Here is a 13995-nt window from a genome sequence, read left to right as displayed (position 1 = left end):
ATGCTAAGACACTCATGCAAGGAGTATGTGCACATAGACACACACAAACACACACGAACACACACACACTAGAGAGAACTCAAGAAGATATATATGAGATTGCTGCTAATGGGAAATAGTATTTACACTGTAATCTGTGCATACATGACTCCATGTATGTCCTTAAACATCTGTATGATAATGCCACCAGTTCCAGTCTCAGCATTAACAATTTGAAATTGCAGTTGAAAGGCCACAAGCTAATCATATTTTTTTGTCAACCTAGTAGTTTGCTACATGAAGGCTACTTATAAAAATAATTATTCTTTTAAATGCATACATATCCCGGTATATGAGTTATTTATGGATTTTACAGTTCAATTAGCCGTATTTGTCTGGAATGAAAATAGTGGGGGTTTTAAATGAGCAATGTTAATTAGGCTTGCTATACTACTATAAAATCTGCAAATTGTGAAAAAAATTATTTGCATTTTTTCTATTTTAACATATGTAATTTCACCCTGTGATGGCAAAGCTTTATTTTCAGCAGACATCACCACAGACTTCAGTGTAACGTTATCTTTCATAAATCATTCTAATGTGCTGATTTGGTGATCAATAAGCATTTCTTCTTATTACTGATATTGAAAATGTATCGATGTTGAAATATTTTTGTTGAAACAAGGATGCATTTCTTTTTTCTTCCCAGTCTAATTCACATGAATCATGAATTAATAATTTTACTAGAAATGCAGTGCTACATGTGAGAGACATTTCAGGAGATAACACATTTGTCTGCTCCTACATTTGCTCACACTCTGTGTACACATTGGTAAAAGTAGCTTGCTAATTTGAAAAGCCAATCTTCTTTCACACTACTGAGTAGGTGAGCTTGAGTTAGTTACTCTTCAACAATGCACAATTCACTCATGAATCCTGAAAAAAAATTGACATCCAAACAGTTGACTGAAAAAAAGTCAGTTTTATTTGGGAATGAGGAATTGGCATTAGACTGCATGTTAATTTGATGAACATCTGTAATCAAATCTGGACTGTTGTTTATTTGTAAAGCAAGGTGTTAAAAGCAGGTCATCACTTTTGTGTGTCAGCACTAATTAGCTAGTGTGGAGTTTGAATGTCATCCAGTCCTGGGACTTTAAACAGCTTCTTACAATGAGAAGACAATTGCAGAAATAACTTAAATGGATTTCACATTACTGCTTCAGCTTTTTCGTCAATAATTGTATCTTAGAGATCAGTATGAGGCGCCGTGTAGGATTTAAATCAAACTTCGCTTATCAATACATACATAAAACACGTGCATATACACCTATAAATTACTCGCATATACATGCATACTACTGAATGTTAAAAAATACATATATAAAAAACACGTGAACACTAATATGAAATCGATACCAATACATATAATGTTAGCAATGTATGCATACACACTTGTGAATAACTTGCGTATACATATAAACTTGACACGTGCATACACCTACAGACACTCACATATACATATTAACTTGATCCATGCATATACACCTATTAAACACTCGCACATACATATAAACTCGCTGCATACAAACACAACTGCACATACTCGCACATATAAACTTGATCAGTGCATATACACCTATTAAACACTCGCACATACATATAAACTCGATGAGCGCATACACATCCATAAAACACTCGTGCATACAAAAACAATAACATTTACTAACGTATACAGTTCAGATGAGAAAAACATGTGTACATGTATATATGCGAGTGATTTCATATGTGGATGTGCGTGAATTTTCAGTATAAACGGAAGGCATTTCAGTGTAAACGGAAGGCGTTTCAGTGTAAACGGAAGGCGTTTCAGTTTAAAAGGAAGTCGTTTAAGCGTGTACGGAAGTAACCTGTCTAAATACCGCATTTGCAATCATGGACCGGGATTGTGCTACACCTGAAGCATTTTGCGGAATGTTCTTTTTTCGCCCACTATTATAAGATCATTTACCATCAGTTTGTGTTGACTGCTCACCTGCAGTCTCTGTCTGCAGTCAGAAACACAATCTGAATCGCGCACTTTGTTTCGGCCTTCGAGCCCTGGTGGCATACAAAGCATCAATAACAGCGCAAACGATGCGATCATCCGTGTTCAAAGTTCACGGACCGTGATATCACACTTGTCAGTGGTAAAGTAACTGGCAGTTTCGATCTAGAAAAAGGTGAGAATTTCACTTCTATGCAATCTTCACGAAATAACTTCCAAACGCTATGCAAGTTAACGTTACACACACACAGAGGGAGAGAGAGAGAGACAGTTTTGCCTCTAGTTAAAAAATATAAAATGTGTTCCCAACTAAGTCCCACTAGTGAACTTAGCCATTTTCAGAATTAAGTGTTTAAGCTATTTGCACAGAATCGGAATATCATAACTTCATAATATAGTGAGTATGTTTGCAAATATTTTGAACAAAACAAAATAAAAGCGATCCATGTGTCATACAGATCTATCGTGGCTGTGTTGTCACATGACAAGCATGACGCGTCGCCATGGAAACATTAAGGCGGTACATTCTAAAATAACGGTCGCCTAAAGAAACTCACGCTGGGGCTCAGCTAGAATATTTTAAACTCATGTGCGAAAGGGTTTTATTTCTGAAAATGGCTAAGCTCAAGTGGGACTGGGACTATTTCGTGAAGATTGCATAGAAGTGAAATTGTGAAATTCTCACCTTTTTCTAGATCGAAACTGCCAATTAACTTACTGCTGACGAGTGTGATATTATGGTCCTTGAACTCGCCGGTGTTATGAAATGTTCAGTGTCTGAGATATTTGGTGTCATTGAGAATAAAGGACTATATATAAAGACTCATATGCAGTAACAACTATTTAACTTTTTTTTTCTCCTTAAAAAAGGTTTCACATGGAAGTGCATGAGAGCCTACAGTTCATGTGGAGAATGTTTGTTTGTAATTAATGTATATGTTACAAATCAGCAGAGTTTGATACTTGCACTTCTGCCTGTTATTTTGTTCCTAGTTTGCAGAAGCTCTTCTAATGAGGGAGACTCATTCTCAAGTTATATATGAGCCACTACTGCACACATACATGAAGATATGGGTAAACCCAACCTTCTCAGAATTAAGTTTTTTTATTATCTGATGCAGGGGATGGTGGATGTGTACTTTATCAGTGTAATAGTTAAACATCATATGCAAAAAAAAAAAAAAAAAAAAAAACTTGTTTGATACAAATTTTGTATTATTAACCAGTTTTAAAGTTTTACTACATTCTGTTCCTGAAATCCACAATTTTGAAATCAAGATAATCAAAGGTAATCAAATCAAGCGCGTCCTAATAAAACATGTTTCGTGAATAAAGGGTATTGTAAAAAAAAAAAAAGAGCATGGTCTGTGGACAATTCATCTCAAAGTGCACCACAATGCAGTATATGATTAAAGACAAAAACAAAGTGTATAAAGACATTTTACAACCTTTTTTTAACTATAGAGTACATTTTATCTACTAAATGTATCAGTTTTGGAAAAAAAAAAATTTGATCAAGAATCTTACAGTTCATGTGTGTGTATATATACATATAACATTCCGATTTCGTTTTGTTATTAAAAACTTTTTTTTTTGAATGACTGAGCAAACGATTAGGAATGACACAGATCCCTGTCCATAATTGCAAATTTGGTTACTTCCGTTTACACTGAAATGCCTTCCGTTTATACTGAAAATTCACGCACATCCACATATGAAATCACTCGCATATATACATGTACACATGTTTTTCTCATCTGAACTGTATACGTTAGTAAATGTTATTGTTTTTGTATGCACGAGTGTTTTATGGATGTGTATGCGCTCATCGAGTTTATATGTATGTGCGAGTGTTTAATAGGTGTATATGCACTGATCAAGTTTATATGTATGTGCGAGTATGTGCAGTTGTGTTTGTATGCAGCGAGTTTATATGTATGTGCGAGTGTTTAATAGGTGTATATGCATGGATCAAGTTAATATGTATATGTGAGTGTCTGTAGGTGTATGCACGTGTCAAGTTTATATGTATACGCAAGTTATTCACAAGTGTGTATGCATACATTGCTAACATTATATGTATTGGTATCGATTTCATATTAGTGTTCACGTGTTTTTTATATATGTATTTTTGAACATTCAGTAGTATGCATGTATATGCGAGTAATTTATAGGTGTATATGCACGTGTTTTATGTATGTATTGATAAGCGAAGTTTGATTTAAATCCTACACGGCGCCTCATAGATCAGAGAGAGGTTTATAGCATTTACAAATCTAAGCAGTTAACCATGAGATGTTTTCTCATAAGGAAGGCAAGTCAAGATCTGCTGCTTTACATTACCATAGCTGACCTTTATATATACTGTATGTATGTATGTATGTATATATATATATATATATATATATATATATTGTATGGAGAGAAGATGTATAATTTAATACAACACATTCTCTCTTTTACAATGCAGTGAATTTTCTCTTGAGCTGTAAGTGCCCTGGAGCGAATACTGATAAGGGAAGGGTGGGGGCAAAGGAGGGCCCTGACCCTGGTGCCAGAGAAGGATGAGAAGGATCCATGCTTTTGGCCAGTGTGCTTGCACACCACATGGCTGTCTTTTTCATTTATTAATAAGTTGACATTGTCTGTGTCAGAGTCATTGCTAAAACTCACAGGACCTGTAGTAAAGTTTCTAAGGTTGGTCTTTAAATACATAAAGCAGTGTGTATCTCAAGTGGATATTCCTGACCCAAAAATGCAAGTATTAAAATGCCTGATGAAAAACAAGCAAACAAAATATATATTAGTTTGTGGTTGGTTAAATTTTTCAATGTATTTGAAAGTCTCTTATGCCTACCAATGCTGCATTTATTTGATTAAAAATACAAAAAAGCAGTAATTTATCCCAATAGCAATATCAGGTTCTCCTATCTGTAATTGTGAAATATTAAAAACATTAAAAATTACTACAGTCTTCATTGTCACATGATCCTGCAGAAACAATTCTAATATGCTAATTTAGTGCTTGAGAAACCTTTCTTATCCCAGTTTCAACAGTGTTGTGCTGCTTAGTACAATATTTATTTATTTTATAAATATTAATATTTAATTTAATATTTATAAAAACCTTTGTGGGCACCCCACTCACAGGGTCCATAACAGTGTACCTGGTTTGTCCACATGACAACACTGGACAGAAAGCATAGTTGTATGGCACATTAATGCAGGGGTATACTTTCTTATACAGTGAACAGTGCACAGATTTTGTTCTTGGAATAGATCTGCATCAAACAAGGGAGGTGTTGTTGTTGGGCCAAGCTGTTTTATGAATAGAAATGGCAAACAGAAAAAGAGTAGTGGACTGTAAGTTAGATTTTGAATGTGCAATATTGTGTTGGGTAATACATCACTGTATAATATAATACAAGCCTGTTCTGCCCCTGCTTGGGCTTTCTCTCTGAGGATCGTCTGACGGGGAACATGATGAAATGCACTGGTAGCAACCAAGTGTGAACGTATTCATCTTTACGACTGCAAAATGATCTCATGTTTTGGTGGGACTTATATGGTAATGTACCGGGAGAGACTATGTTGTATTTTCCATAGGATCCCAATTGAATAAGCGAGACTCTAACATCATTTTAAAATCGTCCCAATGAGAGTGCATCTCTCATTCATATGGGATGACATGTAGCCGCCCATTAGCTGCAGTGCTGTAACCTGAGCCGCTCATCTTCTTCCCTGCCTTCTGACTCCATTTCTTTCACCCTGATGCACAGCGACCTCCGCCTTTACATTTCCTACTTTAATATTAATATTATCCTTTATTCTGTCCTCAACCTCCTTCTTAACCTTATTTAATTTTCCCTCTCTCCCCCTGTCCTCATGAGTTTTCTCTATGTGTTTTTCACAGTTTGTCTCTATGTCCTATTTATGTTAAGGGATGATTCGGCTCAGAGGCCAAGCCTCATTACTTCCTGTGTAAGGAGGCAGTGGGCGTCTGCCGCTCTAAATGCAGCTGGCTATCTGCCTTTGGGGGGCGGGGACGCTTCTTCACTGACACATCATTGTGATTCCATGCACACCTTCCACGGCACAGTCGGAAGCCGGTGTGGTTGAGCGGATTTTGTCAGGTACAAAAGCGCAGTGGCATCAGGAGAGAGACACCGAGAACATGTCAGACTAAAGCCTGGGGAAAAACCTAGCCAGAAAATCACTAAAAGAGAAGACTCGATGAAGAGAAAAGCTCTGAATTGGTGATTAATAATTTTGATGGCTAACATGTAGCATGCACTCAAGTAAGTGCATATGCCGCAACCCCTGTGGTTCCGGAGGGGAATAACCATAAACTCATACACAGGGATTAAAGACAGAAATCCATTTTGCGCCGTCTCATGGGAGGTCAGCGAGGCTTTCACCCGGGCCAAGAGGAATGTAGTTCCAGCAGCTGCTGCCACACTGCTCTCCCCAGATACCAGCAACAGGGTAGTCACGTGATCCTTGACCACCAATCACAACCTTAGAAGCTCAGAGAGTGAGAGACGAACCTTGAGGAAGAACTTCTCACTCTACCTGGTGCTTTCCAGGCCGCTCCGAAATGAAGTTCCATACTTAATCGCTTTTATCTTGCAGATAAGCTGAGTTTTATCTGCAAAAAGTGACATGACATTTTCAGTGGATTTCCTGTTTGTCCTCAATGGTCTTTGTGTAACTGTGCGCTTTTAGACAGTCCTCTCCAAAATGGTCTTGTTTGGTAGTGACATTTTAGTTATCCGTGAACGCCGGGCTCTCTCCTCTGTCTGGAGAGAGGGCGAGATTAATGCGCCCCGATGTGTACTTGTGGTAAGTGGTAGTGAAGGCCATCTTAGACTTCTTTAATGTCATTGTGTGATTTATGAGGACAAAATGTCCACTGGGAAGCCAAGAATATGAGGGGACAGTTGTCGCAGAGTAGGCTAAAATATTAATGCACAGAAAGAGAAACATGTAGAACGCATGTGGCAGAAAGTATAAATAATTGATGAAGCCTCTTTTTTAAAAGTGGTGCGGATGTCCCATTCCGAGCACTGGGAAATGGAGTCATGTGTGTGTGCGTGTTTTTCATTGCAACATAGACTTTCAACATAAGTGATATGATGGAGCATTTCATGGACAAACTTACTGTGATTGTGTCGTTTTCCCTGCCATACTGAGGCAACCAGGACTTCTCTTAAACTTTTGTAATCCACAGATAAATAGGAATTACAAAATGATGTAGTGCAGAGAAAAAAACTGTATCTTGAGGAAGTAAAAGTGAATAGAATTTTTGGAAAAGACTTCCTAGGATGGTCAAGTCTGGTTTGTGCTATTTTGGGGTTTTTAGCTTTTTATTAATACTGGGGTACAGGCCCCCTATCAAAAAAGTATCCACATATTTTGATAAGTTGTGATTGCTTGCATTAGAGAGTTGTTCAGAAGCTGCATGCTCAATAAAAAGCTGCTTCAACACTGAATATTCATCTCATCCAGTGCTCTTTTTGTTACCTGTCTTATAAAGTAGCCTGTTACTATTTTGGTGTGTGGCGCCAGGATTTTTATAGTAAGTGTGCCTCCAGAAAACTGGATAGGCCATTTAAAATAAGCCCCCCCTACACACACACAAAAAATGGGTTTCCCTTCATCTCCGTTCCACCATTCATTTCATTGGATCACTTGCTGGTGATGATGCAGAGTCCACACGTGGGGTAGAAGCCGCTGATTGGTTGAGAAGATTTCACTTAAAGCTTATTGGATGAACAGCTGGAATGAAAATCACTCACTATTCATAGGCCTGGGCCAAAATGGGTGGGCCCAGACCTAAAATGGGTGGGCCCAAAATTAGCTTCGCCGCTGGTGGAGCAGCTGCAAATGTTTCGGTGCCTGAGGGAACTCTTTGAATGAATCATATGCAGTCTCCATCAAACAAGGACTTATCAGTGATATTTTACTGGGCTATAGATGCATTTCACTAAAAACTTCCCAGTTCCAAACCTGTATTGTTTTTTTTTTCACTAAAGGAGTTTTTTCAAGCTAGTCCTGGTTTCTTTAAAGCTTCAAATAAGCACCATTAAAGTATTCCATGTGTCTTTTAGCTCTTTATTCTAAACCTTCTAAAGCCTTACAGTTTTTTTGTAAGAAAAGGACCATGCTTTCTGTGTTGATCTCTTATTCTGTGGTCTCTTATTGCCTTTCCTACCACCTACCCATTTGTTCATAAACTGAAACTTACATCTTGTCCTATAATAAGATATGACATGATATTATTGCATACTGCTGTGGCAGAGTAAAGGGGATTACAGTTTAGCTATAGAATATCCTCTGTATTGAATTACACAAGTTATCAGCTCGCCTCTGAAAGGATAGATAACCATAGATGGAACTGACATTTGGGCTTTCTGCACTTGTTACATTGGAATGTTCATAAGAGGCTAAAGTACTTAGAGAAGAATGGTACTATATGTATTTGTGGATGGAGACTCCGTTTTGACACTCTTCTCTAGCAAGAGGTGGTGCACTGGCCTGTGGGGAGAGCAGGTCCTGTCAAAAGGCTTGAGATGTTTTTCAGACTCGCTTTGGTACACTGCATCATCCAATGGGCTGGAGAAACGGCTTGAATTATATAAATTTAATGATGATTTTTATCATTATTTGTAAAAAAGAATATTTTTATGAGCCTGGTAATACTGAGCATTAAATTACAATTGGGTCTAATTTGTGAGGAATTATGCATATAAATGCTTTTAAAAGCAACCAACAGACTGTGAGTACTAAAAACATTTTCCCTTCTTAAAAGGTGTAGATGAAACAACAAAATGGATTCTGAATGCATGAAAAATTGTGACTGTAAACACAGTAATCAGAAAATTATTATTATTGCAACTAGTACGCATTGTTCGGAAAATGAGCTGCGATGGCATACATTTGTGTTTAAGAAAATGTACAGGAAGACATTAAACTTAGTTTTTGTTTTGTATCTAATGTATTTTTACACTGAAAAAAAAAATCTGGGACATATAAAGAAGGTGCACAGTGTCATTCACACAAACACTCAACACCATCATGTTAACTCACATTATACTGAAATAATGCAATAAACATTAATTTAACAACATTAGATGCAAGATAAAAACATAATGTACACAATTAACTGATAAGAAAAAACTAATAAAAAACGGTTATTTAAAAAAAAAACATAAAATATGAAGTGTCATTTAGGGAATTCTGGGAGTGATTATACAATAACTTTGTTATTTTTCACTACCGAAAAAACTTAATTTTAACAGTATTTTCCTGTAAAATTACATTAAATATAATTCAGTTATTCACATGGAAACTTACTGTTAACCAATTAACAGGTTTTTGCGCTAACATTTTTGCAGCCTTTTGCTGTTAAAATCACAATTGTTTTTTTACAGTGTAGGATAAGTATTCTGTGTGTATATATAGAGTATGTGTGCGTATGTGTGTGTGTGGGCGATGAAAGTCAGCAGAGCTGTCCAGAGCAGTAGTGTTGGGCTCACTGGTGTAATCCTGGCATGGTAAAAGCTTCGAAGGGATAATGTAAACGACTCCAAGCTCAATGTTGTGCTCACCTCCAAACTCTGGCTCTCCTCTAATCTCCCATCTTCCATGTTTATCTCCCTTCCTCATTCCCTTCTGTTTGCCAGTAACGATCCATGACCCCGGCACGCTGCATTCCATCCCAAAACAAAGTTTGCACATCTCCTGAATAATGAGCTGAAGAAATACGAGTCTGGGGGACTCATCAACTCAAACTACACGAAGAGCTTCTCAACTTGTCAGGCAACAGTGTGAATTATAAAATAGGATGCTCTGCTGAGGATCTACTCTCCACAACATCCCTCGCTTTCCATTTGAAGTGAAACATTAAATCATTGATAGTTGAGTTACACACCAACAATACCAAGCATTTCTTAAAGCACCTATCACAGACAGACAGAGAGGAACTCCAGTGCAGGGAAAGTGTTTGATCTGCTCAACATGCAACAAAGCACATAAAAATAGCTGTATGAAAAAAAAAAATACACCGGGAAGATGCACTTTGACGTTGGTGTGCTCTGGAGTGATGCCTTACTTGCAGTCATTTGCCAAGCCTGACATGTAGTTCGTTCCTTTTACCTGAATATACTTGTTCAAATCACAATCAGGTAAAAAAACAGGTGTTGCATACAATTTGTTCCTCCAGGTATGGCAAATATTTCCAGATATATTCTACTGTTTTACTTTTTAAATCAGTCATTTATTTATTTATTTATTTTAGCATGTTCCACGTTTACTTGCATATTTCAAATTCTCTTTGATTTAGAAAAAATAATTCATAGAGAAAATGTGCCATGATTTTGGGGTTCTTCTGGTAGCCATCATTAATTTGGCATGCTTACTAATCTTTACTGGGTAGTGCACTGCAGAAATATCTGCAATTGCATTCAGCTTCCCCCGTGGTGCTGGCCCAGATGCCATTACTTAAGGATTTGAGACGGCAGATTTATTGAGCTGCCATCAGGTTCTTGCAAGTGTGGTATTTGAAAATATGTGTATTTTAGTGGGTACTGTACCGGTTAGGTGATATGGTACAAAATGTTATCACAATATGTTTTCTGTATCTTATGATATTGATATTTATCACAACATTTGTTTACCGTTAATTAGGAAAGTAATGCTTTCCACGTTCCATGATCTTGATATGATGTAATTTATTACCCAGTTATATGGGTATGTAGCTTGTCCAAGTCTCTATCAGGTTTATCTGTATTGTTACCTGCAAGAAGCACTCACATGCTTGGGTTCACACAAATTAAAATTTTCCAGAAAAGTAGTCAGCTAGTAGAATATTCACAGCTCATTGTTTACCTTATGAAAATGACTCACCTAACGGCTTGCAGCATCAGTGGTCTTAGCTGTTTTTGGCAAGTCCAGCGTTGTTTATGGAGAGGGTGTGAGGGGAGAAAATGTCCACGCAGCCTAGATGACGCGGGAAAGCGTGCACCATCTCCGTTGCCAGATTCATGCTGTTTGTATTGTCGTGCACACACAGTCATGTCTCAGTCGTGTCACTCCTGTCAGCCACTTCGTGACATAAGTTTTAGCTTGCAAAATTTTTTGACTTGTCAGTGATCATACAGCATGTCAGCTGCCAGAGTGATTTACTGACAGTATAATATATTTATGAATGCAAAGTTGATGTCGTTTTTATGTTGTATTTTTTTTTTTTCTATTCCCAAATTTTTTTTTTATTATATAAAATGTTTCAGGATGAAATCACATATATATGTGTGTGTGTGTGTGTGTGTGTGTGTAAAAAGTATTTGATTCAAATATATTCAGGAAAATTACATTTTATATATAATATATAACCAGGATCCGGTGTGTGAATTGAGGAAGATTGTTCCAATTATTGTACAAATACAACTGAAATCATGTAATCCAGAATTATTCGACACAGTCACATAATGTAGACTCTGGCTGAACTAAATGAGTCTATGTAACCTTAACGCCTACACACATACCTGGAGTTCATGTAGCACTTTGACTGTAGAGTTCAGGGACTCCCCTTTTCACATTTTCAAACATGCAAATCTCTGCAAATAATTTGTGGTCCGCTTTCCAACTCTCTTTATGTGGCTTGGCTGTAGGCGTGCTGTGCATATAGGACCTTCAACATTAAATATGAGAACTTTGTTCCCAGCGTGGCATACTGCTCTGCAGGATTATGATAAGATGTGCTCAAGCATGCCATCTCAATAAAATTAAGGCTAGTGGCCTTTCCCACACCTGTCTTATCTCTCTCTGTGTGTGTGTGTGTGTTCCCCTCTGGAACTCATTCAGCCATCTGGATGAAAGGACTGTTAATGTATCCTTTGTGAGTGGCTTCCCTTCCTCCTTTATGATGGCAAACATTACAGTATGGATGTGGTTTGCCATCCATCTGTTTGTCCAGCCAGGCCAGTGGGATTCAGATGAAATAATAAAGATTAAGAAAATATATGGATTGGAGATTTTAGAGTCATGGTAAATGGATGGATTTCCCTTTCTGCCCAACAGCCTCTCTTTTTATTTTTTATTTTATTTTTTATAAAAAAAATTTTTTAAACATTTTTTCCTCTTCTAGAGCAGTGTGCATCTTTTCAAGGTGCACAGTGACAGCTATAGATGTGTGTGTGTGTGTGCGCTTGTGTGTGTGTGTGTGTGTGTTAGATGTTTATTTTAGCATGGCAGCGTGTGCTGAAGACTTTATGTATTTAATGTTATTGTACACCGCTAATGTCTCAGTTTTTTTCCTATTTGAGAGTCCTCATCATCTCTTCAAGGTGTACTGTGACAGCTATAAATGTATGTGAGATCCTGTTTTCAGCATGCAATCTGCTGAGAGCAATCTGTGTGACATGGGTTGTGACGATGGATGAATTATTTATTTATTTTTGTTCTGACAGGGAGCTCAGTTTTTGCTAAGAGTGGCGAAACAGCCTTTAGGAAGCGTGTTTATAATAGAACAGAAGAGAGATAAGTGCTCTGATGTCTGCCTCTCAGTGCTTAATGTCAAAGGCCAGGCAGAGACACTTCTTGTGGTAGATTGCTTGAAGATTGGTTAGATTGCCAATACTTTTTGAGTATGACCATTCAAGATAGTGAGGGTTTGTATGTGTGTGAGAGGAAACATAAAAGAGTGTGTGTTTTACATGTTTGGGAGCAGCTAAATATATTCACAGACTCTTTGGTTCAGGCAAGCTCAGTCTTGCTTCAGGTCAAACCCAGGACCAACCCATCACAAGCTTGGTGTGCATAAAAAAAAAAAATAAATCAGCACTTTGGTTATTTTATAATCCACAACAGCTGTGTGGTTTGTGTACTATTCAATAAATACTGTGTGTGTTTGGGTGTGTTTTCTAGATTATGTAATTTGCATTTGTGTGTGTGTGTGTGTATGTGGGCAATGCCTGTTTGTCCAGATGTGGCCAGCTGCGGATCTGGTGTCCTAGATAACCATGTGCTCGACTCCTCCAGGGGTATATCAGTGAGCTCTGCTTTTGGCCATGGCTTTGGGCTCCCAGTGTCACCTCTCATTACAGATGCAGAGATATACTCACCATAAGCACAGGAGAGAAGCATGTTCTCTGTTTATTATTCAGACAGATATTACAGACAATCTGGTAATGGCGATAAATTGCCTGGTTTGCATGGCTGATTCCCCACGAAACTAAAATAAATGGGAATATACTGAAAAATATAATGCAATATATAGTAAATAATGCATTTCCATATATAGCATGATAAACTATTAATAATGTTTTTAAATATACTGCAATATATGCATGGACCATATGTTGATACATATAAAAAATATATTACAACAAAAACTGCAATACATTTTTACATGTAATCGCTTTATTTGAAACACTCAATTAATATATCTTTCATGAGATGACATAAAGCTGAACACATATTCATAATAGTGGGTGTAAATGTAAAACAAACAACAACAACAAAAAAACATGACATTATTATATATAAGTAAGTTTATTGTCACATTTTTTAATATATGTGTATAACGAAAGCGGCAATTCCTTGCTGGTAGCCCCTGAAGGTTCTGTAGATGCCGTAACTATAACTAGCAATGCAATGTATATCGGTGATATATATTATATAATATTCTGTTTATTTAGGCCCATAGTAGATACATATCAGCTGATATTGTATACTTTACATTTCTGCTCTAAAAAAATAAATTAAAAAATTAAATAAGAAAGAAAAATAACACATTTTTAATACTTATAAATGTAATCTTCATTACATCTCAAAATCTATGTCAATTTTAAAGACAAAATAAATTTTCCTTTTCTTGTTTATCAGCCACAGCATGAAACTAATTGATTTCTTTTTCATATCTTCTGGGCAGTTTGAATATTTTTGCAGGGCCTTTAAAAGTGTGAAAT

The 13995-nt window shown here is 36.9% G+C and overlaps 1 protein-coding gene across 2 annotated transcripts in view; it reads left to right on the top strand.

Annotated features, from left to right (window-relative positions):
• LOC128025354 (pro-neuregulin-3, membrane-bound isoform-like) overlaps positions 1 to 13995 on the top strand; it is a 144570-nt gene that overhangs the window by 2666 nt on the left and 127909 nt on the right. The window lies entirely within an intron of this gene.

Source organism: Carassius gibelio, chromosome A12, assembly GCF_023724105.1.
Source record: "Carassius gibelio isolate Cgi1373 ecotype wild population from Czech Republic chromosome A12, carGib1.2-hapl.c, whole genome shotgun sequence".
Classification (NCBI taxonomy): domain Eukaryota; kingdom Metazoa; phylum Chordata; class Actinopteri; order Cypriniformes; family Cyprinidae; genus Carassius; species Carassius gibelio.
The sequence above is the reverse complement of the archived record's forward strand: the minus strand, read 5'-3'. Positions and strand labels throughout refer to the sequence as shown.